This window comes from Phyllobates terribilis, unplaced genomic scaffold (assembly GCF_046119375.1).
Source record: "Phyllobates terribilis strain yellow unplaced genomic scaffold, ASM4611937v1 Scaffold_1__5_contigs__length_1240528914, whole genome shotgun sequence".
Taxonomy (NCBI): domain Eukaryota; kingdom Metazoa; phylum Chordata; class Amphibia; order Anura; family Dendrobatidae; genus Phyllobates; species Phyllobates terribilis.
The window spans coordinates 531,312,960-531,335,827 of NW_027362761.1; positions in this window are offsets into that span (position 1 = coordinate 531,312,960).

Sequence of the window (22,868 nt, forward strand, 5' to 3'; positions counted from 1 at the left end):
GCCTTCACACTGGGTTAATATTGTGGAAGCCGGGACACAGTTGGACACTGGGATGCAACACGTCCTCCAGACATAGAGGATTGCGGGTCCTGGGTCAATCAGGCTTCAACACAAAGTTCAGAAGGTAGACAGCAGCAGTGGTCGGCCTCCTACACAACGAGTAAATTATTCATGATCATGAGGCCATCCACCTCCTTAGCTTTCTGTTCCTTGGAATGCAAGCGCATGTATGTAGTAGCAGCTAGGCCTGAGGTGGTCAGCGTTTTGGCGCATATTCTACCTCCTTCGAGGATTGCTGGATGTTTTCCTGCTACTATCCCAGTTCTATGACTCCCGTTAAAACAAAGCTTCAGGTGATAAATGATGGATGAGGTGGTGGCAAAGGAGAAAGAGCAGGAGGAACAGGGACCATTCACATCAATATCAGGCCAGCCAACGACACATGTCTTTTAGGATATGTTTCTGTACCAAAAGGAGCGGTTCAGCTACACAGTTATAAGTAGTGTTGAGCCACCCCCGTAGTGTTCGAGTTCGGTTCGGTTCGTCGAACACCCGTGTGTTCGCCGAACTGTTCGTCGAACTGTTCGTCGAACACCTTCGAACACCGTTAAAACCAATGGCAGGCAAACAAAAACACATAGAAACACATATAAAACACCTTCAAAGGTGTCCAAAAGCTGACAAACTGCTCTGAAGACACAACTAACACATGGAAAAGTGACAAGTACATATAGTCATGCGAAAAGAAAAGAGGTGGAGGAGTAAAAGGAGGGGGAGACACAGATATAGGCATGTCATGCCCTTCTAAAATCCAAAAAGTGAGAAGCTGACACGTTCAGTCCGCTCCTGCCCGTGCCACCTCCGTGTCGCCGGGTTTGTGCCAGAGCCGCGGTGAACCCTGACGGCCAGCCCCCCTCTCCCAATACTGGTGCCTGTCCGCTGGTGGGTCGAGCGAGCCCCCCTGTGGTGGAGGCAGCTCTAAGCTTTTTAATTTAAATTGTCTCTCTAATTTGAATGAATACACTTTAAATCCATTTACAAGGATCTATTGGAGGGCAAGTCTCATGCCAGCAGCCGCGTAATTCCAGCTCCAGTAGCATCCACTAAAGCTGCTGCAGTTAAAAAGCTTTTATAAGGATCGAGCTCGGCTGTCCACCGCAAGGCATCCTACTGCCAGTCCCAGCCCCTATGCCTTAGGGTGCCTCCTGATGCTCTTCACTGAGTATCCCGTGGTCCCGAAGCATTTCCTTTGAAAAAATTAAGTGTCAAAACTACAGGTGGTGTAGCTTGCTTAACAGCCGGGATAATCCGCTGACTAGCAGACACTGCTACTAGGCACAAAGTATTTCCTGGGCTAGATGCAGTTAAAAATTTGTAATTAGATACTCTCGTTGGATGCTGAGAAAGCATTCCATAGAGTCTCCTGGCACGCCATATATGATTCTCTTAAAAAGCTTGGGGTAGGGGTCTAGGGGACCCTTTTATAGCCAAAATCATGGCCCTGTATCGCAATACGTCACCTAGGCTGAAGATAAATGGAACTGTATTACCCTGAGGGCTCGGTTGCTACAGAGGTATTGCACCTCACCCAGAGGTGTGATATCTCACTCTCAGGTAAGGATGGAGTGTGGATCAGGACCCGACACCTGCATGCATTACACCACATTGCCGTGGGGCAGGGCGACCAATATGCCCCTGAGATGGGCACGACAGTCCCTGTCCCTGGCTGGAGTGGGGGGAGGGAACACTGAGGAAGGGGAAACCTGTAGTGCAGGAGCAGGGAGGAAGCAGTTCCTTGGTGCATTGAGAAGGGAGTATAAAAGGTGGGCACCATCTTAGTTCAGTGCAGAGAAGTCTGAGCAGAAGTGGCAGGGAGCAGGGGCTCTGCATGAGCTCTGCTCCGGAGGCGGGCCTAGTAACAGAGGCCCAGGCCTGGAAGAGGGAGAAGGAAGGAAGAGGAGCGGAGAAGGCTCCAGGAACGAGGAACGAAGGGATCCCAGGGGTGCGGACGGGCGAGTCGCCACCGCACGCCCGAATCCACCTGCGTGGAGGGGTCAGGCCAAAGGGGGAGACCGGTCCCCGAAACTAGTGGAGGCAGGAAACGACCCTCAGCTAGAAACAGGAGGCTGTGACATTTTATGTGGCGCAGCCCCTCGCTACACCCGCTAGGAAGGCACCACATAGGGTCAGGGAAAACTGGCGCCAAGTTTACCAAGAGGAGGCCCGAGGCAGCCGGACAGAAGGGTTGGTAAGAAAGGCCAGACAAAGGACACACAAAGGGGGTCCTGTGAAGCGCTCCAAAGTTATCTGGGAGTTGTCTGAGCCCCTCACCTGGTGAGCACAGTACGACGTGGGCAGCCGTTACCTGCAGACGTGGTCTGGATAATAAGAACTGTGAGTAAAGGCCCTGGACTGCATCACTGACTCCGTGTCGTTACTGCTGCTGCCCTGCACCATCACCCCCATCCTCCGCATACACTGCCCTGAGGCTATACTCCTCCCGTGGGGAGTTATGCTACGCTCTGCTGCACCCACAACACCAGCCTCAGCGGTCTGCCCTGGAGCGGCGGTTCACTCTGACCGCAATCCACAGGTGGCGTAGTCGGACATTTAAACATCAAAACCACATAAATAGTTCCGCCACTGGTTTGACCGCCCTGAGCCACGGAACCGGGTCGCCGCCACGGAGACTACAACCACCAGCATCCACCAAAAAGGGTCCGGCTCCGGGTGTCCCAAGGCCCAGGGGGCGCGTCAGAACATTTTCATCACCTTTCACAATCACCAATGGGACAAGGCAGGGATGTTCTCTGTCCCCTCTCTTATACATCCTAGTGACGGAGCACCTGCTCTCATCAATTCGCCATAACCCCAATATTAGGTGGATTGAGGTGGGAGGCACCGAGTACAAGTGCTCTCTATTTGCTGATGATGTCCTAGTATATATCACTCAATCACATATATCCATCCATGCTGTTATGGCTGAAATAGATCACTTTGTTACATGGTCAAATTTTAAAATCAATGCAGAGAAGTCTGAGGCCCTCGATGTCTCCCTCCCCAAATCCATATAGGATTCCATCCAGTCCAACTTTCCCTTTGCCTGGCCCTCACAGGGTATCAAATACTTAGGAATTCCTATTCATAGAGACCTCTCCCATCTATGTTATCTTAATTTTGGGCCCTTTATTGAACAACTCCATACAGACCACGGTTGGCAAGTTAGAACTGTAAGATTCACTACGTGAACCACTGGTGTTTTGTGGAAAAGCACATGTACACTGTGTTCCAAATTATTATGCAAAAAGTGTTTAGGAGTGATAAGGGAAGAATTTGTTTGTCAGTTAAACTCATTGATGGTGATGTGTGTCAGGGCTCTTTATATCACTGTAAGCAATTGCAGACACCTGTGCTAATTAGTTTGGCAGGTGTGTCCAATGAAAGGCAAGACTACTTAAGAAGGCTGTCTCACATTATTAAGCAGCCTACATTTTCTGCCAAAATGGGAAAGAAAAAGGATGTGTCGGCTGCTGAGAAGCAACAAATTGTGGAGTGTTTAGGTCAAGGCATGACTACAATCAACATTGTGCGATGATCAGGATGAAGTGTCTTGGCAATCAAGAAGTATGTAGCTGATTCACAGTACACACGTGTGCGTGCTGATAAGGGCAAATTGAGGACTCTTTCCTACAGGCAATTACGTCAGGTTAAAAGAGCAGCGGCAAAAAAGCCTTGTCATAGCAGCAGACAAGTTTTTGAAGCTGCTGGTGCCTCCAACGTCCCCCGAACAACAAGATGCAGGGTCCTTCAGAGGTTTGCAGCTGTGCATACGCCATCCTGTCGACCTCCTCTATCCACTTCACACAAGCAGAAACGGCTCCAGTGGGCCAAACATTACATGAAGACTGATTTCAAAACTGTTTTGTTCACGGATGAGTGCCGTGCAGCGCTCGATGGTCCAGATGGATGGAGTGGAGGATGGCTGGTTGATGGACACCCCACGCAAACACGGCTACAGCGCCAACAAGGAGGAGGTGGAGTAATGTTTTGGGCTGGAATCATGGGGAGAGAGATTGTCGGCCCCTTTAGGATCCCTGAAGGCGCTAAAGATGAACTCCATAATGTATGTGGATTTTCTCAAACAGCACTTCCTGCCATGGTTCAAGAAGAAGAACCGTGTATTTCACAGCAAGATCATTTTTTTGCATGATAATGCACCATCTCATGCTGCACATAAAACATCTGCATCTCTGGCTGATATGGGCATAAAAGGGGATAAACTTATGGTGTGACCCCCATGCTCCCCTGACCTCTACCCCATTCAGAACCTCTGGAGCATCATCAAAAGGAGTGTCTATGATGGCGGGAGGCAGTTCACATCTAAGCAACAGCTCTGGGAGGGTATTCTGTCCTCATGCAAAACAATTTAAGCAGAAACCATCCAAAACCTGACAAATTCAATGGACGAGAGAGTTCAGAAGCTCCTTTCGAACAAGGGGTCCTATGTGAAAATGTAACATCACCTAGAATAAAGTTTTGAGTTGAAAACTGTTTGATTTCAGTTTCTAATAACCTGCTAATGCTTATAATTTCAAAAATGACCATTTTTTTGGTCTTTATTAAAATGAAAAGGTTGATCGAAAAGTTTGGGGGATCTAAGAGTGTGGCAACCCAGTAGTCATGATTACTTCGAATTCTGACAATATGAGGGTCATGTTGCAGGTAGTGCAGCAAGAAGGCACTTATGTGTCTTGCGCATCTCGGAGCCCCAAAATTATTTTCCGGGCTAGATGCAGCTAAAAATTATTATTAATTTTAAATCTGGTGGAGCTTAGTATAGATGGCCTAATAGGATCAGTGCTGCACACTGCTACAAAGCCCAAATTATTTTCCAGCCAAGATACAGATAAACATGATTAGTAATTTTAAATCTGGCGGAGCTTATTATAGATGGCCTAATAGAATCAGTGCTGCACACTGCTACAAAGCCCAAATTATTTTCCAGCCAAGATACAGATAAACATGATTAGTAATTTGAAAACTTAAAACGGTTGGTAGGGTGATTTTAACCAATCATCCATCTTTTACTCTCCCCAGGATGACACAGGGGTAGAAAAGTCGTTTCGGATCCATGATTTGTTCATCTTTATGAATGTGAGTCTGTCTACATTATCAGTGGAGAGCCGCGTGCGCTTATCTGTCAGCACACCACCAGCAGCGCTGAACACACGTTCAGACAGAACGCTGGCTGCGGGGCATGACAAGATCTCCAAGGCGTAAGTGGCTTGCTCCGGCCATTTATCCAGATTGGAAGCCCAAAAAGAGCAAGGGTCCAGTGACACAGTCATGGCTTCAATGTTTACTTGGAGATACTCCTGTACCATCGTCTCTAGGCGTTGACTATGTGTCAGACTTCTTGTCTCCTGTGGCCTTGCAAAGGATGGGCTAAAAAAGTGGTGAAATGATTGCGCAAAATTGATGGTACCAGCAGATACTGTGGTTCTGTTATGGTTTGAGTGCTGAACACTTGACGGTCCCACGGTTGGCAAGTTGGAACTGTGAGATTCACTACGTGCACCACTGGTGTTTTGTGGAAAAGCACATGTAAGATTCTGCAACAGTCTCTGCTGATACTCCTGCATGCGTGCATCCCTTTCTATGGCAGGAATAATTTCTGCAAATTTACTTTTGTACCGGGGATCTAACAGTGTGGCAACCCAGTAGTCAGGATTATTTCTAATTCTCACAATTCGAGGGTCATGTTGCAGGTAGTGCAGCAAGAAGGCACTCATGTGTGTTGCGCATCCAGGAGCACCAAGTCCCTGTTGTGTTGGTGGATAGGTAACAATCATGCTTCCTTCCTCTGTCCTCTCCCCCCAACCTCGCACAACAGAAATGTGATCAAGGTCTCCCTCATCTGATGAGTCTTCCATCAGTTCGTCCTTCACTTCTTCCTGGGCTCCTGCACCTTCCTCACTAGTTTGGCTGCTACCATGCGCCCTGGTAAAACCATCTCCACCACCCTCACATGCCTGCCGCCTTGGTGCTGCCGACCGTCTGGACCTTGCAGATGTTAGACCTTCCGCATACAACTCCTCTTCCTCTACTTCCTCCACCTCCTCTTGTGCCACCACCTGACTCCGAATTCTGTTTAACATGTGCTCCAGCATGTAAATCACCGGAATAGTCATGCTGATAATGGCATCGTCAGCACTAAACATCTTCGTCGCCATTTCAAAACTGTGCAGAAGGGTGCATAGGTCCCTGATCTGAGACCACTCCTCCAGCGTGATTTGCCCCACGTCTGGATCTCGTTGGCCCAGGCTATACGTCAGAACGTATTGCACCAGGGCTTGTCGGTGCTGCCACAGTCGCTGCAACATGTACAGAGTTGAATTCCACCGGGTAGGCACATCGCATTTTAGCCGGTGAAGTGGCAGGCCCAACGACTTCTGTAGAGATGTAAGTCGCTGAGCTGCGGGATGCGAACGGCGGAAGTGAGCACACAGCGACCGTGCCCTCTGCAGAAGGCCATCTAGTCTGGGATAGTGGGCTAAAAATTGCTGGACAACCAGGTTCAACACGTGAGCCATACAAGGCACGTGTGTGACATTGCCCCGGCGAAGGGCCGCACCCAGGTTTGCAGCATTGTCGCACACAGCCTTCCCTGGTTTCAGGTCCAGTGGAGACAACTATTCATGAAATTGGTTCTCCAGAGCTGACCACAACTCCTCAGCTGTGTGACTCACATTTCCCAGACATTTCAAAGTAAAAACCGCCTGATGACGTTGAGCCCTACTGCCAGCATAGTAAGGAGGTGTGCAGGATCCCTTCTGCGCAGTTAGAAAGCTTGTGGCATGACCAGACAGGCTTTGGGTGCAGGTGGAAGACCGAGAGGAGGTTGAGGAGGCAGAAGCAGTGGAGGAACTTTGACATAAAGAGGATTGACGCACAACTCGTGGGGACGGCAAGACTTGGACAGCAGCCCCTTGTCCTGCTGTCACCATAGTTACCCAGTGCCCAGTCAGCGACATGTAACGCCCCTGTCCATGCCTACTCGTCCAAGTGTCTGTGGTGAAATGCACCCTGTCACACACAGAGATTCTCAAAGAAGCGGTGATGTTGTGTGCGACATGCTGGTGGAGCGCAGGCACACCTTTCTTTGAGAAGTAGTGCCGACTGGGCATCTGGTACTGGGGCACTGCGACGGACATAAGGTCTCGAAAATCCTCTGTGTCCACCAGGCGGAAAGGCAGCATTTCTGTAGCCAAGAGCTTGCAGATGGTGAAATTCAACCTCTTAGCTTTCTCATGGCTAGGAGGAAATGGTCTTTTACTTGTCCACATCTGAGGGACCGAGGGCTGGCTATTGTGCTTAGACGGGGTTGATAAGGGTGTCCCCGGCAAACTGCCGGTCTGTGAGGAAGATGCAGGCGGACATGTTAGGTTGCCTTGATCCAAAGGTGGTGCTATCGATGTCGGACAGCGCTCAACACCAGCTGGTGTTACCACCTCCAAAGAAAATGATGACCTGCCAATCACGCTGGCTGTTGCGGGTAAAGAGGTGGCAGGTCTGCGCCCCAAAACAGGTGTGACTGCTGTCCCCCCAGTCACAGAGGATGAAGAGGCCGCGGCTGCACAAGATATGGCAGACGGTGGTTGGCCCGGCCGGCTAGGCCGCATTGTAGCACACTGAGCTTCCCACTGCAACTTATGCTTCATGTCCATGTGCCGGTTCATGCATGAAGTACTCAAACTATGTATTTTTTGGCCTCTACTTAGCTTTTGCTGACAAATGTTACAGATAACACGAGTTGGGTCATCTTTATCGATCTGAAAAAATGCCCAGGCTATGCAAGGCTTAGCACCCATGCGACCTGAAGAGCCACCACGACTTGTGGTGAGAGGCAGAGTTGTGTTTGAGGATGCAGTTGTTGACGTGCTTCCAGTACTACGTCTCTGTCCAGGAAGGCGCAACCTGACCTCGTCGTCACTAGCATCTTCCTCCACCTCCTCTGCTGACCTCATCTCTTGGCTGACTGTGGGTTGACAGTAAGTGGGATCTCCAACCTCATCATCATCACCCTGTGCGTTATCACACCCGTCGTCCTCAGAGCCAACCTGTTCCTGCCCTGACAAAAAACTAAAGTTGTCGCTCCAATCAGGTATTTGAGTCTCATCATCGTCTTCCTCATTGTCTCCACCAACAGGAGTTACAGTTTGGGAATGAGCGTCTACATTATGGTCAGAACCTTCTGCGTCTGGTCCTGGATCCGACTCATAAAGATACTGGGCATCAGTGCAGATCATTTCCTCGTCTGGATTCACAGAAGCGCTGGAGTCGACCTCTGATTCCCAGGCTATAGTATGAGTAAACAGCTCTGCAGACTCAACCATCTGTTCTACCTCATACTCAGACGGGCAGCTGGAGATTTGGGAGCTGTGAGGAAGCAAGTGCGATTGGGGTGACACCTTTGAGGACTGGAGTATTTGTGATGTTGAAGTTGATGTGGAGGAGAGCCCACTTAAAGGAGCACTTGATATCCGTTGAAGCACCTGCTGTTTTTGTGCCTCATCTGGAATTTGTAGCGATTGGCGTGGCCGTAAGAAAGGGATCTTATCACATTGTCGGCTAAAAGAAGTAGACATTTTAGTTTGGCTGGAAGATGGTCTTTCTTCTGCAGATGTTACTGTTGCTTTAACACCTACCCCACGGACACAACCTTTTTTCCCCTTCCCAACACGCCTATTCCCCTTTCCACCAGCAGCAGGCCTTTTTCCACTCATTTTGGTGGTTAACTAATTCACAACTCTGGAGTTGTTTGCACAAAAAAACAATGGATGGGAACCGAGCAGAGCTGAGTGGCCAAACTGTGGTATTAGGCCAAAACTATTGGCTGGGTTAGATGCAGAAAAAAATTATATTCAATTTGCAACCTGATGGAGGTCAGTATAGATGGACTAATAGAACAAGTCCCACACACAGCTAGAAGCCCAAATATTTTTTCAGAGGTAGATGCAGAAAAAAAAATATTCAGTTTGCAACCTGATGGAGGTCAGTATAGATGGACTAATAGAGAAAGTCCCACACACTGCTAGAAGGCCAAATATTTTTTCAGAGCTAGATGCAGAAAAAAATTATATTCAGTTTGCAACCTGATGGAGGTCTGTATAGATGGATTAATAGAACAAGTCCCACACACAGCTAGAAGCCCAATATTTTTTCAGAGGTAGATGCAGAAAAAAATATATTCAGTTTGCAACCTGATGGAGGTCAGTATAGATGGACTAATACAACAAGTCCCACACACAGCTAGAAGCCCAATATTTTTTCAGAGCTAGATGCAGAAAAAAATTATATTCAATTTGCAACCTGATGGAGGTCAGTATAGATGGAGTAATAGAACAAGTCCCACACACAGCTAGAAGCCCAAATATTTTTTCAGAGCTAGATGCAGATAAAAATTATTTTTAATTTGCAACCTGATGGAGGTCAGTATAGATGGACTAATAGAGAAAGTCCCACACACTGCTAGAAGGCCAAATATTTTTTCAGAGCTAGATGCAGACAAAAAATTATTTTGAATTTGCAGCGTGATGGAGGTCAGTATAGATGGACTAATAGAACAAGTCCCACACACAGCTAGAAGCCCAAATATTTTTTCAGAGGTAGATGCAGATAAAAATTATTTTTAATTTGCAACCTGATGGAGGTCAGTATAGATGGACTAATAGAGAAAGTCCCACACACTGCTAGAAGGCCAAATATTTTTTCAGAGCTAGATGCAGAAAAAAATTATATTCAGTTTGCAACCTGATGGAGGTCTGTATAGATGGATTAATAGAACAAGTCCCACACACAGCTAGAAGCCCAATATTTTTTCAGAGCTAGATGCAGAAAAAAATTATATTCAGTTTGCAACCTGATGGAGGTCTGTATAGATGGATTAATAGAACAAGTCCCACACACAGCTAGAAGCCCAATATTTTTTCAGAGGTAGATGCAGAAAAAAATATATTCAGTTTGCAACCTGATGGAGGTATGTATAGATGGAGTAATAGAACAAGTCCTACACACAGCTAGAAGCCCAAATATTTTTTCAGAGGTAGATGCAGAAAAAAATTATATTCAGTTTGCAACCTGATGGAGGTCTGTATAGATGGATTAATAGAACAAGTCCCACACACAGCTACAAGCCCAATATTTTTTCAGAGGTAGATGCAGAAAAAAATATATTCAGTTTGCAACCTGATGGAGGTCAGTATAGATGGACTAATAGAGAAAGTCCCACACACTGCTAGAAGGCCAAATATTTTTTCAGAGCTAGATGCAGAAAAAAATTATATTCAATTTGCAACCTGATGGAGGTCAATATAGATGGACTAATAGAATGATGCTATGCCCAAAAGATTTTACTTCACTAGGTGCAGTAAAAAAATTGGTATTTTATACACAGGTGGTATATCTTGCAACACAGATAGGCTACTCCACTGACTAACACACTCTGCAATAGGCCAAAAAGGATTAGCTTTGCTAGATTCAGCCAAATGCTGTGAAAAAAACTTGCACAGCACTGGCACAGACCTGCCTGGCAAAAACTGATAGGAACTGATGTAACCTAGTCCTGAAAAGGACTCCAATTACAATTAGTCTTTACTCCCACAATCTATCTATTTAAGAGCACAGACCTGCCTGATAAAAGTCGTACGAAATGCTGTAACCTAGTCCTTAAAAGGACTGCAATCACAACTATTCCCTACTCCCAAGCTATCTGTAGATTTGTGCGAAAATTGGCTTGAAATTAACAAGGTATAGCGCACACAGCAACAGCGGTGCCGTCTAACACGCAGCTGCAGCAGTGAGAAAATGGTGGCGACGGGGAAAATGGCTTGGTCTTATAGGGCAAGGACATGTGACATACACTGCCAATGACACATGCCCTTGCTTGTGTGAAAAAAAGCACTTCGCTCCGTGTGTGCGCTGCTGATAGGCTGACAGATTGCACCTCCCCACTGTAAATGCGGGAAAGAGAAAAAAAAATGGAGATCTTCATTATTCCTGCAGAGATCCATCCCCTGCCCCTCCCCCCACCCCGCTGTACACTCAAACTGCGTATTAACATTAATTTTCATCATTACTGAGAAAAAATCCAGTTATGATTTTGGTGCACGAACAGTTATCAAACATAACCTCGAACAGCCGAATTTTTCTCAAATCGTTCGTGTTCGCCGAACGGCTCGAACACCGCCCAAAACAGCTCGAATTTGAGATTGGCGAACAGTTCGAGTAGAACAACGCTCATCTCTAGTTATAAGGCATACAGTGAATGCAATGCCTACCAAAAATTTCGAGGCACTCCAATGCCCCTTGGAAGTGACATGGAGGTCAGAGGGCCTTAACTAAACCGTTTTTTCCATTTATAGCAACAGGGTCTCCTGTACACTGTTGGCCTAAGCAGGGAATGGAAGGCTTTCCAAAAATTATTAGGCACTGCAATGCCCCTTGAAACACACGTGGATTACAGCGTATTAAAAACCTTCTACCCATTATTGGGGAGTGGGTCTCCCTTAGTGTTCGCCTATGCATTGAAAAGCAAAAGCTGACAAAAATTAGGAGGAAATGCAATGCCCGTTGCAAGAGTCGTGGAGGTTAGAGGTAATTAAAAACAACATGTCAATGCCCCTTGGAAGAGCTGTGGAGTTCAGAGTGGTTTAACAAGACGGTTTTAATGCCCCTTAGAAGACACGTGGAGTTCAGAGTGGTTTAACAAGACAGTTTTAATGCCCCTTGGAAGAGATGTGGAGGTCACAGTAGCTTAACAAGATGGTTTTAATGCCCCTTGGAAGAGACGTGGAGTTCAGAGTGGTTTAACAAGACAGTTTTAATGTCCCTTGGAAGAGTGGTGGAGGTTACAGTGGAATAAAAAGACAATATCAATGCCCCGTGGAAGAGACGTGGAGGTCACAATAACTTAACAAGACGGTTTTAATGCCCCTTGGAAGAGTGGTGGAGGTCGCAGTGGAATAAAAAGACAATATCAATGCCCCTTGGAAGAGTGGTGGAGGTTACAGTGGAATAAAAAGACAATATCAATGCCCTGTGGAAGAGACGTGGAGGTCACAGTAGCTTAACAAGACGCTTTTAATGCCCCTTGGAAGAGTGGTGGAGGTCGCAGTGGAATAAAAAGACAATATTAACGACCCTTGGAAGAGACGTGGAGGTCACAGTAGCTTAACAAGACGATTTTAATGCCCCTTACAAGAGCCATGCAGTACAGCATATTAAAAACATTATTCCCATTATTGGGGAGTGGGTCTCCCATAGTCTTTGCCTATGCCTTCCAAGCAAAAGCTGCCAAAAATTAGGAAGGGGGAACTTGCAATGTCCCTTACAAGAGCCATGCAGTACAGCATATTAAAAACATTATTCCCATTATTGGGGAGTGGGTCTCCCATAGTCTTTGCCTATGCCTTCCAAGCAAAAGCTGCCAAAAATTAGGACAGAGGAACTTGCAATGCTGGCAACATGGACCACGGTCACCCTGGTGGTCGTGGAGGCTGAGGATAAGGAGAAGAGCCAAAAACAGCCGAAATGAGGAAGCGTATACCCATGTGTGGGTGTGAAGCGATGCATGGGAATACACCTCCCGAAATAACACAGTGGATTTGACTTTATGTTACTCTGCTGTCATTTGGTGGTGATGAGAAGTCTGGCCCAATCCAGCCCTTGTTCATTTTGATAAGGGTCAGCTTGTCAGCATTGTCAGTTGACAGGCGAGTGCGCTTATCAGTTATAATTCCCCCAGCGGCACTAAAAACACGCTCCGATAACACGCTAGTGGCAGGGCAGGCCAGGACCTCCAAGGCATACAGAGTGAGTTCATTCCAAGTGTCCAGCTTGGATACCCAATAATTAAAAGGCACAGAGGAATCACGGAGGACGCTGGTACTCCCTCACCATCTTTTGAAACTTTCCACTCCTTGTGAGAGTACCCTGCGCCTCAGGGCCTGTAAGCTGGGCAGGTCTCAGAAAACTGTCCTAGAACATTGACAGTGTTCCCCTGCCTCTGCTGGATTGGAGTTGCGTCTCTCTCGCCTGTATGCCTTAGTTGGGCAGCGAACTGTGACCTCTGCCGCTACCGTGTTCAGATGGGAATTTTTTTAATAGTTCTGCAGCAAGGGCCTTCTGGTACTGCCCCATTTTTGTAGACCTCTCCAACTCAGGAATAAGAGAGTGAAAGTTCTCCTTGTAGAGGGGGTCTAAAAGTGTCATCAACCAGTAATGACTGTCACCCAACATTTTGACAATGCGAGGGTCACGGTTAAGGCAGCGCAACATAAAGTCAGCCATGGGTGCCAGACTGGTAACGGGCAAGACTTCTGTGTCCTCACCAAGATGACGACTGATAGTGTTGAGCGATCACTAAAATGATCGGGTGCTCGAAGCTCGGGCCAAGCTTACCGTGATACTCGGGTGCTCGACCCGAGCAACGAGCCCAATGTTAGTCTATGAGAGACCCGAGCATTTTTGCGGCAGCACCCCCGGCAGTCTGTAGAAAGCCTAAAAAGTGCCCACAACGATAGTGACAGTGCTCAAAAGACATGGGGGCAGCATGGGGATCGCCCCTGGAAGCATTTCTGACCCCCAGGTCACTGCTGTCAACAACGTGGTCAGAGGTATTAAGCCACTTTTGCGGGCTCACAATAAAACGTTCAAAAACGAAACTGAAACGGTTTTCCTGTGAAATATGTTAAGGAATTTCCTTTCCAGGGTAAAAAATTGTGTATAAGGTAAAATAAATAACCAAAAACAAAAATACTCCTCCACAACTTGGGCTATGTTCACAAGTAGCATTTTTCATGCGTTTTTTCACTTTTATATTGCTTTCAACCGTGACAAATGCGTTCACCGGGAAATGTCATTTTAACATTTTACAACCTTATCTGGCCATGTGCTGTGTGACACATGCATACAGTGCTGAAAAGACAAGGGATCAGCATGGGGAAGACCCCTGGAAGCATCTCTGACCCCCAGGTCACTGTCTAAAAGTGTGCCCATCAGAAGTGATCCTTGCCGCATCAGAAGATGCAGACTTGCAACTATCCCCGTGCAAGTCCTTGTCCCAGGGCAGTGTTCAATTGTACCTCCCCCATTCCTTGCAATGCAAGCGAAAATATGCAGCCAACCACCCACCCACCCGCAGGCTGCAATACCATACTGCTAGCTTTCACTTGAAATGGGGCCTTTTAGTTTGGAGGAGGCCGAAGCTGGCCACTACCTCATGGCCGCTTCGGCAGCGAGGTATCCATACTCTGTCCCCAGCCGCCCGGCGGCCGGGTGTCCACGCTCGGTCCCCAGCCGCCAGGTGGCGGCCAGGTGTCCATACTCGGTCCCCAGGCGCCCTGATTTCTACTGTCACCTTCCCCCACACTTTTCTTAGCCGGGCCTGCTTAAGGGCAGAATTGGAAGAGCCCACCAGAGAACCAGACTCCTCCGGTGGGCCCTGGCTTCTCCATCTGGGGAGTTGAGAGTGCCTAGGTTAGGAGCATGATGATGATGATAGAAGTTAGCATCTGCTTTGTTTTCTTGGAATGCAAGCGCATGTATGTAGTAGCGGCTAGGCCTGAGGTGGTCCGCGTTTTGGCGCATATCCTACCTCCTCCGAGGATTGCTGGATGTTTTCCTGCTACTATCCCAGTTCTATGACTCCCGTTAAAACAAAGCTTCAGGTGATAAATGATGGATGAGGTGGTGGCAAAGGAGAAAGAGCAGGAGGAACAGGGACCATTCACATCAATATCAGGCCAGTCAACCAGATATGTCTTGTAGGATATGTTTCTGTAACAAAAGGAGCGGTTCGGCTACACAGTTATAGGGCATACAGTGAGTGCAATGCCTACCAAAAATTTTGAGCCACTCCAATGCCCCTTGGAAATGACATGGAGGTCAGAGGGCGTTAATTAAACCTTTTTTTCGATTTATAGCAACTGGGTCTCCCGTGCACTGTTGGCCTAAGCAGTGAATGGAAGGCTTTCCAAAAATTATGAGGAACTGCAATGCCCCTTACAAGAGCCATGTGTGGCACCCCAGGGGTCTGGTCACCACAGTAATAGAGATATTACGTCGGAGAGCAAGTGGGAGGTTTCCTGGTCAGCATCCCTTAAACATGCAACATCCTCCTGCCCCAGTCCTGGGAGGGGAGAATTCTGCCCTTATAAACTGGATCTGGGGCGGGGTTGAGTGAGTCAGAGAACAGTCAGAGTCAGAGTGAGAGCAAGGGAAAGTAACAGCAAGGAGCTCTGTAGGAGCTAGGAGCTAAAGACCAGGGGCTGGAAGCTGAGCAGAGCTCGCCCTGGCAGAAGACAATAGGAACCGGACACAGGAGTCCGAAGCTGTGAGGACTTATATATCCAGCAGCAGAAACCAGCAGGCAGGGGATTTCAGGTCCTCTGGCCATAGAAGCCCGGAGGCTCAGTCACAAGCAAGGGACCAGCACCGCCGTCGTGGAGCGGAGGCTAACAGAAGGCCCCAAGTCACCAGCCATACGGGTGAGCACTACACGGTACACTCAGGGACGTGGGATACTTCTACCCACTTACAGCAAGGTAGCCAGGAAGAGTGCAGACAGACGGGGAGGCCTACAACTCCACCTGGCCAGGGGAACTCCTGCTTGCTCACACTCACAGACTGACCAGGCCTCTTATGCTAGCCAGTACTCCCAGGAGGGTCTACCTTATAATCATCAGTAAAGACCCTGAACTGCACTGCAAAGACTCTGAGTCGTTCCTGCTGCGCTCATGCACCATCACCCCCATCATCCACACTCACTGCCCTGAGGCTATACTCCTCCCGAGGGCAGTTATCCCATTCTATGCTGCGCACACAACACCAGCCTCAGCGGTCTGTCTCGCAGCGGTGGTACTCCCTGACCGCAATCCGCGGGTGGCGCAGTCGGACAATTAACCTCAAAACCTAAGAAAGACTGCCACTGGTTTGACCAGCCTGAGCCACGGGACCGGGTCACCGCCACGGAGACTACAGACCCCAGAGACCCGGCACCGGGTATCCCACACACGTGTACACACGGCCCAGGGAGCGCGTCACATGCAGTACAGCATATTACAAACATAAGTCCCATTATTGGGGAGTGGGTGTCCCATAGTATTTGCTTATGCCTTGCAAGCAAAAGCTGCCAAAAATTAGGACGGAGCAACTTGCAATGCCCCTTACAAGAGCCATGCAGTACAGCATATTACAAACATAAGTCCCATTATTGGGGAGTGGGTCTCCCATAGTATTTGCTTATGCTTTCCCATCAAAAGCTGCCAAAAATTAGGACGGAGCAACTTGCAATGCCCCTTACAAGAGCCATGCAGTACAGCATATTACAAACATAAGTCCCATTATTGGGGAGTGGGTCTCCCATGGTATTTGCTTATGCTTTCCCAGCAAAAGCTGCCAAAAATTAGGACGGAGCAACTTGCAATGCCCCTTACAAGAGCCATGCAGTACAGCATATTACAAACATAAGTCCCATTATTGGGGAGTGGGTGTCCCATGGCATTTGCTTATGCTTTCCCAGCAAAAGCTGCCAAAAATTAGGACGGAGCAACTTGCAATGCCCCTTACAAGAGCCATGCAGTACAGCATATTACAAACATAAGTCCCATTATTGGGGAGTGGGTCTCCCATAGTATTTGCTTATGCTTTCCCAGCAAAAGCTGCCAAAAATTAGGACGGAGGAACTTGCAATGCTGGCACCCTGGTGGTATAGTGGTGGTGGAGGCTGAGGATAAGGAGAAGAAGATTAAACAGCCGAAACGAGGAAGCGTATACCCATGTGTGGGTGTGAAGCGGTGCATGTGAATACACCTCCCGAAATAACACAGTGGATTTGACTTTATGTTACTCTGCTGTCATTTGGTGGTGATGAGAAGTCTGGCCCAATCCAGCCCTTGTTCATTTTGATAAGGGTCAGCTTGTCAGCATTGTCAGTTGACAGGCGAGTGCGCTTATCAGTTATAATTCCCCCAGCGGCACTAAAAACACGCTCCGATAACACGCTAGCGGCAGGGCAGGCCAGGACCTCCAAGGCGTACAGAGCGAGTTCATTCCAAGTGTCCAGCTTGGATACCCAATAATTAAAAGGCACAGAGGAATCACGGAGGACACTGGTACGATCGGCAAGGTACTCCTTCACCATCTTTTGAAACTTTCCACTCCTTGTGAGAGTACCCCGCGCCTCAGGGCCTGTAAGATGGGCGGGTGTCAGAAAACTGTCCCAGAACGTTGACAGTGTTCCCCTGCCTCTGCTGGATTGGAGTTGCATCTCTCTCGCCTGTACGCCTTGGTTGGGCAATGAACTGTGACCTCTGCCGCTAGCGTGTTCAGATGGGAATTTTTTTAAGAGTTCTGCAGCAAGGGACTTCTGGTATTGCCCCATTTTTGTAGACCTCTCCTCCTCAGGAATAAGAGAGTGAAAGTTCTCCTTGTAGCAGGGGTCTACAAGTGTCACCAACCAGTAATGACTGTCACCCAACATTTTGACACCGCGAGGGTCACGGTTAAGGCAGCGTAACATGAAGTCAGCCATGCGTGCCAGACTGGTAACGGGCAAGATTTCCGTGTCCTCACCAAGATGACGACTGACCATGCTCTCCTCCTCCTCCTCCTCTTCCTCCTCCCCCCTGTCCTCAGGCCACCCACGCTGAACCGACGGTATGACACTTGTACAGGTACTACCGTCTACAACGCATGATAGCAGCTCCTGTTCTTCCTCCTCCTCCTCCTCCTCTACCTCATTGTCCCCCAATGCACGTTGGGATGAGATGAGGCTGGGCTGTGTGTAATCGCCCGCTACGGCTTCTTGATCCATCTCATCATACTCTGGCTGCAATGCCTCCTCTTTAATTCTCTGCAGAGAGCGTTGCAAAAGACAGACAAGTGGGATGCTGACACTAATGATGGCGTCATCGCCACTCACCATCTTGGTGGCCTCCTCAAAGTTTGTCAGGATGGTACATATGTCAGACATCCAGGTCCACTCCTGAGGTCTTATGTGTGGAGTCTGACCTGAATATCGACGGCCTTGTTGCAGCAGGTACTCCACAACTGCTCTCTTCTGCTCACAAATCCTTTGCAACATGTGGAGGGTAGAGTTCCAACGTGTGGGGACATCACACACCAGTCGGTGTGCCGGAAGCTGCAAACGCTGCTGCAACACAGCAAGGGCGGCGGAAGCTGTAGCCGACTTGCGAAAATGAGCTGACAGGCGGCGTACTTTCACGAGCAGATCTGGCAACTCGGGGTACGATTTAAGAAACCGCTGAACCACGAGGTTAAGCACATGAGCCAGGCATGGTACGTGTGTGATCTCACCTCGCCTCAGAGCCGCCACCAGGTTACGGCCATTGTCACACACGACCATGCCGGGATGTAGGTTCAGCGGTCTCAGCCACAGATCTGCCTGCTCTTTCACAGCTGTCCACAACTCACAAGCAGTGTGAGGTTTATCACCTAAGCTTATGAGTTTCAGCACAGCCTGTTGCCGCTTGGCGGAGGCAGTACTGCAATGCTTCCAGCTTGTAACTGATGTGGTGATATCTGAGATGGAGGCTGAACATGAGGAGGAGGAGGAGGATGCGCAGGAGCTGTACACTGTGGGGGCAACTCTGACTGACATAGGGCCCGCAATCCTCGGTGTGGGGAGGATGTGTTCCATCCCAAGGTCCGACTGGGTCCCGGCTTCCACTATGTTTACCCAGTGTGCCGTCAGAGAGATGTACCGTCCCTGGCCACAAGCACTTGTCCACGTGTCCGTTGTCAGGTGGACTCTCCCAGTAACTGCGTTGTTGAGGGCACGGCAGATGCTTTGGGACACGTGCTTGTGTAGTGCGGGGATGGCACACCGGGCAAAATAGTGTCGGCTGGGGACCGAGTACCGAGGGACGGCCACCGCCATAAGATTGCGGAAGGATTCCGTCTCCACCAGCCTAAAAGGCAGCATTTCCAATGCAAGCAGTCGTGAAATGTGCGAATTTAGGACTGTGGCCTGTGGGGCGTTAGCTGCGAATTTCCGCTTTCGTTCAAAGGTCTGGAATATGGACAATTGAACGCTGCGGTGGGACGTGGACGTGGACGTTGATGCTGTTTCTTGAGAAACTGACATAACAAGTGAAGACTGAGAGGAGGGGGCATCTTTACATGCAGTATGGACAGGGGATTGCCTTGCACACACAACAGGGGGTTCTATTGCACGCACAACAGTGGAAGAAGCAGTGGTGACACCCGCTGACACTGGTTGTGGACCCTGGGTTTCGCCCCACAAAGTCGGGTGCTTTGCTGCCATGTGCCTGATCATGCTGGTGGTGGTCAGGCTGGTAGTTTTGTCACCCCTGCTGATGCTGGCATGGCAGGTGGAACATATGGCCTTTTTGGGGTTATCAGCAGAGTCTTTAAAAAAAATTCCAGACTCTGGAAGACCTACCGCTTGTACTGGCAACGTCCCTCGTGTTGGTGTTACGGGGAACGGTTGCCTGCCTTCTGTCTGCAGCCACCACACTGCTTCTTCCTGCCTGTTGGGGTACTCTGCCTCCCTCCCCCTGTGTGCTGCTGGCCTCACTCTGCATGTCCTTCTTCCACGTTGGGTCAGTTACTAGATCATCCACCACCTCCTCCTCTTCCACTTGCGCACCACGATCCTCCTCCTCACTTCCTGGCAATTGTGTCTCGTCATCGTTCACCTCTTGTGACAGATTGCCAACGTCGACTTCCTGTGGCCGTGGCTGTTCAAATATTTGAGCATCGCAACATGGGATCTCCTCTTCCACCACTTCAAGCGTATCAGGCGAGGGGCCCAAATATGGAAATGGACCAGTGAACAGCTCTTCAGAGTGTCCAAGTGTGGGATCACTTGCTGTCTGACGACACTCGGCATGGTGGGAGGAAGGAGCATCAGGGTGAGGAGGAGTATGCGGTCGAGACTCACGGCTACTAAGAGTTGACCGTGTGGAAGACAGACCGGAGGTGGTGGTGCCCAGGTAACTGGAAGTATTGTCTGCTATCCAATTAATAACCTGTTCACACTGATCAGTTCTCAATACTGGTGTTGTTCTGTGCTTCCCTAGTAATTCGGTCAAGAAGTGGGAGCGAGAAGATGTGGCTGTTGGTTGTGGCACATTTTCACCTTGGCCACGGCCCCGTCCTCTGCACGAACCATCACCAGAACGTCCACTTCCACGTCCCTTGCCACTCGCCTTGCCCATTGTAAATTAAGTAAAATAGCTTACACTTGCACTATCAATGGAAAAAGGGTAAGAAAGAGTAGATTAGAACCGTGGAAGAGGAAAACCACAGTTATTGTTTACTGGGGTATACCACACTTTTTTAAATAGAGATATTTGCGGCTGAACAGTGAGCGACACACTCAAACTGCTTTTTTTTAGATACCAAAGGCCCAAAACTGGATAGTACAGCGATTTGACCCGTGGAACTGTGAAACCACACTGGGATGTCGGGCCTAGACAAGACTATTTTCAACAGATATATTTTTGTGTCACAACAGTCAGTAGACACTACTGTTTTTCTTTACGGAAAAAACTACCAAAAGCTGAATAATAGAGATTTTTTACCGTGGGATGGCAAAACCACAGTTATTGTTTACTGGGGTATACCACACTTTTTTAAATAGAGATATTTGCGGCTGAACAGTGAGCGACACACTCAAACTGCTTTTTTTTTAGATACCAAAGGCTCAAAACTGGATAGTACAGCGATTTGACCCGTGGAAGTGCGAAACCACACTGGGATGTCGGGCCTATACAAGACTATTTTCAACAGATATATTTTTGTGTCACAACAGTCAGTAGACACTACTGTTTTTCTTTACGGAAAAAACTACCAAAAGCTGAATAATAGAGATTTTTTTACCGTGGGATGGCAAAACCACAGTTATTGTTTACTGGGGTATACCACACTTTTTTAAATAGAGATATTTGCGGCTGAACAGTGAGCGACACACTCATACTGCTTTTTTTTTAGATACCAAAGGCCCAAAACTGGATAGTACAGCGATTTGACCCGTGGAACTGCGAAACCACACTGGAATGTCGGGCCTACACAAGACTATTTTCAACAGATATATTTTTGTGTCACAACAGTCAGGAGACACTACTGTTTTTCTTTACGGAAAAAACTACCATAGTTTATATCTCTCCCTAAATCAGCAGCGCTGTCCCTACACTGTCTAATCCGGAGCGACTGTGTCCAAGATGGCGGCGCCCGGTTTTAAATACTCGAGGTGACGCTGTGCAGCCAGCCAATCACTGTAATGCCCACAACCAACATGGCTGCAGCATTACAGTGACTGGCTGGCAATCCCTGCATGTTCATTGGCTCTGTAAAGAGCGCCAAACATTCAGGGCGGAGACCCGAGCTCCCGCCCGAGTAACCCGGAAATGCTCGGTGCTCGCCGAACATCCCGAGTAGCGTGATGCTCGGGCGAGTACCGAGCAGTGTCGAGCATGTTCGCTCAACACTAGTGATTAGCATCGGAGCAGGGCGCAGAAATGAGCAGTCACGACTGTTCTCCAACCACGTCCACTGTTCAGTTGACCGATATCCCATTTAGCCTTTGAATGTGCTGAGCAGACTGACAGTGGGCATGATTGGAGAACAGCCATTACTGCTCCGTGCTGCGCCCAGCCACAATGGCTGGAAAGGAGAAAGGGACAACGAGATTAGAACATTGTTTTCTCCTTTCACCAATGACTATTTCTTGTGACAGTGTCAAAGGCTGACATGGTGAAGTGAATTCTCAAAGTCATAGGTTTGGGTGAGCAGCACAGACCAGAGGCTACAGTGCAGCAGATACAGTGCATTGTGAAAGTATTTGACCCCCTTGAACTTTTCTACCTTTTGCCACATTTCTGGCTTCAAACATAAAGATATAAAATTCGATTTTTTTGGGGGGAAGAATCAACAACAAGTGGGACTCAATCGTGAAATGGAACGAAATTTCAAAAAAAAATAAAAAATGAAAAGTGGGGCGTGCAATATTATACGGCCCCTTTACTTTCAGTACAGCAAACTCACTCCAGAAGTTCAGTGAGGATCCCTGAATGATCCAATGTTGTCCTAAATGACTGGTAATGATAAATAGAATCCACCTGTGTGTAATCAAGTCTCCATATAAATGCACGTGCTCTGTGATAGTCTCAGGGTTCTGTTTCTAGTGCAGAGAGCATCATGAAGACCAAGGAACACACCAGGCAGGTCCGAGATATGGTTGTGGCGAAGTTTAAAGCCGGATTTGGATACAAAAAGATTTCCCAAGTTTTAAACATCTCAAGGAGCACTGTGCAAGCGATCATAATGAAATGGAAGGAGTATCAGACCACTGCAAATCTACCAAGACCCGGTTGTCCCTCTAAACTTTCATCTCGAACAAGGAGAAGACTTATCAGAGATGCAGCCAAAAGGCCCATGATCACTCTGGATGAACTGCAGAGATCTACAGCTGAGGTGGGAGAGTCTGTCCATAGGACAACAATCAGTCGTACACTGCACAAATCTGGTCTTTATGGAAGAGTGGCAAGAAGTAAGCCATTTCTCAAAGATATCCATAAAAAGTCTCATTTGAAGTTTTCCACGAGCCACCTGGGAGACACACCAAACGTGGAATAAGGTGCTCTGGTCAGATGAAACCAAAATCGATCTTTTTGGCCACAATGCAAAACGATATGTTTGGCGTAAAAGCAACACAGCTCATCACCCTCAAAACACCATCCCCACTGTCAAACATGGTGGTGGCAGCATTATGGTTTGGGCCTGCTTTTCTGCAGCAGGGACAGGGAAAATGGTTAAAATTG